Genomic DNA, 3,971 nt, shown 5'->3' with positions numbered 1-3,971 from the left:
CTAACCTTCTAGGTACCCTAAGCTAATACTTATTAGTCAGACGTCATTAATCTCTTTTGAATGTTTGTGAAACCGTGTTAGTAGCCGGCCATGTTAAGTCACACTCCGTTATAGGACCGTGAAGCCAAATTTGAGAAGTTCGATATAGGACCGCCGCCTCTGTGGTGTAGTGGTTAGCGTGATTAGCTGCCACCCCCGGAGGTCCGGGTTCGATTCCCGGCTCTGCCACGAAATTTGAAAAGTGGTACGAGGGCTGGAACGGGGTCCACTCAGCCTCGGGAGGTCAACTGAGTAGAGGTGGGTTCGATTCCCACCTCAGCCATCCTCGAAGTGGTTTTCCGTGGTTTCCCACTTCTCCTCCAGGCGAATGCCGGGATGGTACCTAACTTAAGGCCACGGCCGCTTCCTTCCCTCTTCCTTGCCTATCCCTTCCAATCTTCCCATCCCTCCACAAGGCCCCTGTTCAGCATAGCAGGTGAGGCCGCCTGGGCGAGGTACTGGTCATACTCCCCAGTTGTATCCCCGACCAAGAGTCTGAAGCTCCAGGACACTGCCCTTGAGGCGGTAGAGGTGGGATCCCTCGCTAAGTCCGAGGGAAAAACCGAACCTGGAGGGTAAACAGATGATGATGATGATGATATAGGACCACTGTGTAACATTTCGGTTTTTCCTGATTAGGGACTTTCCATATCATGTCCACTGTTTCATAAGCAGACTATTAGTTTAGGAAGTGTGCGGCTCGATGGCTAAATGGTTAGCGTGCTGGCCTTTGGTCCAGAGGGTGTTGGGTTCGATTCCCGGCTGGGTCGGAAATTTTAACCTTAAATGGTTAATTCCCTTGGCTCGGGGACTGGTATTTTGCTGTCCCCAACATCTCTGCAACTCACATATCATACATAATAGTATCCTCCATCACAATAACACGCACTTACCTACACTTGGCAGATAGCACCCACCCTCATCGGAGAGTGTGCCTTACATGGGCTGCACTAGACTAGAAATAGCCACGTGAAATTATTATAATTATTATAGTATAGGAAATAATTTAAAGTTCAAAGATACGTATCCCAAACATGTCATATAATCACAGTGTCCGGAAACAGCACATTATCATATGCTATCAAATAGTTTCACCTATAACTGGCACACGATCCGATGCCTGAGTAAATTGATCATTAATATCGCGACAAATCACGAGTTGCTAATATTTTTATTAATGAAACCTTTGGAAATAAGATTTTCTTGTATATTTACCAAGACTGCATTCCTTGACCTACTTGAATGGGAGATTACTGAACTTTATAATTGCTAACTGCTCAGCTAGCTTATCTGCCTCAGACCGATGGATGCAAGCTCGCTACATTGAACGGCATCTTCAACTTGTCCAATTAATTTATTTGCTATTTGAATATTCCCAATAGCCTTTAATTTTCCTTGTTATTCTTGTTCTTATTCGTAGTAGTACAGCCTGTTATGTGCACCTTGTTCCTGTTCCTGACGTTCTATGAAATCAATAGACTACACTTCTTCCGTTCGAAAAATTTATGGTTTTGCTATTATATGGGAAATATACTGAAACATAATTTTTCAAAATTAGTGCCAGAGTATCCTTTCAGAATGCTCATTCTACTTCAAATAGACATACCAGTTACTGAAGTGACGGAATGTTAGCCTGGAAGTAGGTATACGAACTGAACTGAATAAACATATTATATGAATTCAACTCCTTAAATGAATGGTCAGCATAGTGGCCTTTGAGTCAAGGGGCGTGGGTTCGATTCCAGCTCGGGCCGGCGATATTAACTTCGTACAATTTATTCCTCTGGCTTGAGGGATGGGTGTATGTGTTCCTCTTAATACACATCTCTTCATCTACATACTACTCACCACACTACCAGCCACCAGAGTCACATGCAATAGTGCATAAATTCCTCCACATAGGATTGGCATTAGGTAGGGCATACGGCCATATGTACGTGAAAAGAGCCTCCGTGGCTCAGACGGCGGCGCGTCGGCCCTTCACCGCTGGATACCGTGGTTCAAACCCCGGTCATTCCATGTGAGATTTGTGCTGTACAAAGCGGAGGCGGGACAGGTTTTATCTCCAGGTACTCCGGTTTTCCCTGTCACCTATCATTCCAGCAACACTCCAGTATAATTTCATAGCATTTATCGCTCATTACTATCACCTTGGGAGTGGCGACCCCATTGTAATAATAGCCTATATGGTTCATTCATTACATCCCTGACACGGTCAAAGACTGGAAAACGGGTTGTAGGTTTTCATTTTCATTTTCATCTACGTGAAAACTGAAGAGAGGATGAGAAGGAATAGGAACAAGAATGAGTTTCATTATCGTGTCATCATAATTTACAAGAACTGTGAATATTTTAAGTGTCTCCTGTGGGAAAAGACATATAAGAAATGTTGTAACTTTTATTCAGTAGGTAATAATTATCAGATCATACGACGTAGAAAAAGTAAAGATTGATATGTGACTCCTAGCGGTATTACTGTATATACAACACAGAATTTCATTCAAATTGTCCGTTATGACCAATGTGATGTTAGATTAAGTTAATTTAACTCAGCATGCAAGAAAGCAATTCAAGTGCTCGTGCATTTCTTGTACATAAAATGACGAACAATTTGATCATTGACGTAAGTAAGTGTTAAGAATAAGATTATGATAAGATGAGATAAATGGACATGTCATGCAAGGTAAGGGGCGGAGATGAATATGTATGTATATTTCATCCTGACATTGCAAGATGAGAAAATAAATTAAATTTTATATAGTGCATGGGTTATCAAAGTGAAGTTCCGCAACACGATCATTATTTTGAGTGACGTTCACGAGTTATGAAACACCGTCAGTGAGTTGTTGTATTTGAACTCATGTTAACCACACGTAGTAACAGAACAACAGACTCTATGTTATTACAACAGGCCTCTTGCTAATTGTACTCTTCAAAACATGTAATTCCTTCATCACAGAGTACCACTTAACATGCAGACAGCATATACGCGATGAAGGGAAATAAGCGAACAAGCACACCGCCACAGGATACTACACCAAAATCTAAACGAAAATGTCCGATGTTACCTGGTTTTTGAATCAAAGAGTTGTATGTGAAAATGCTGCAAAGCAGATACCATGATAGTTTTCAGTTTGATGTACCGACTTCGATACTGTCGCTACGTAGTGTCGTGGTTGAATGGCTCAGGTGTCTACTTCTAAAGTTTAAGATTCAGTGTCCAGTACTAGCAATGGATACCCTCAGGTTGTGCTTTCCAGTCTGTATTTAAAGGAAGTACTTTATTACATATCAAATAAATACGATGGAGTAGAATTAAATCCCAACACCAAGAAAACATTAATTTAGCGGAATGAAATTGAGGCTAAGCAAATATCTATGTAAAAATGTATGTGAATAAAATTTCCAGGTCACAGGTTCAAGTATTCTATGCGCGAAAAGATTTGTAAAATGGTGGTAGCCACTCACCGTGGAAAGAACGATCGAAAAATGAAAAAAAACTACCCTGAACGGTGGATCACTCGGCTCGTGGGTCGATGAAGAACGCAGCAAATTGCGCGTCGACATGTGAACTGCAGGATACATGAACATCGGCATTTCAAACGCACATTGCGGTCCATGGACTCCGTTCCCGGACCACGCAGGCTGAGGGTCGGTTGCTAAAACTGAACGCGACATTGCGTTCGGAGGGTGGGAGCGTCGCGGTTCGTGCGGCCACGGCCGCCGCCGCGTCTCCTGAAAAGAGCTTCACCCCGGTGGAGCTGGACCGGTCGACACCACCACTGAGAGTGTGTGAGACGGGAGGGTTGGTCCGCGCAGCGTCTTTGTGTCCGCTGGCGCCGGTTCGCCGCCCTTGCTCCGCGACCAAGCTCGAAAGTGTGTGCTGTGTGTGCAGCGACCGAACATTTTGTGCGACACGCACAAACCAAACA

At 43.5% G+C, this 3,971-nt stretch overlaps 1 non-coding gene across 1 annotated transcript; it reads left to right on the top strand.

Moving 5' to 3' along the window:
* Window positions 1-3,540: 3,540 nt before the first annotated feature.
* Window positions 3,541-3,694, top strand: LOC137498660 (5.8S ribosomal RNA). The gene has a single exon (XR_011017897.1). It is a non-coding gene; the product is annotated as a 5.8S ribosomal RNA (ribosomal RNA).
* Window positions 3,695-3,971: the final 277 nt, after the last annotated feature.

The sequence above is a fragment of the Anabrus simplex genome, chromosome 2 (assembly GCF_040414725.1).
Source record: "Anabrus simplex isolate iqAnaSimp1 chromosome 2, ASM4041472v1, whole genome shotgun sequence".
NCBI lineage: Eukaryota > Metazoa > Arthropoda > Insecta > Orthoptera > Tettigoniidae > Anabrus > Anabrus simplex.
The sequence above is the reverse complement of the archived record's forward strand: the minus strand, read 5'-3'. Positions and strand labels throughout refer to the sequence as shown.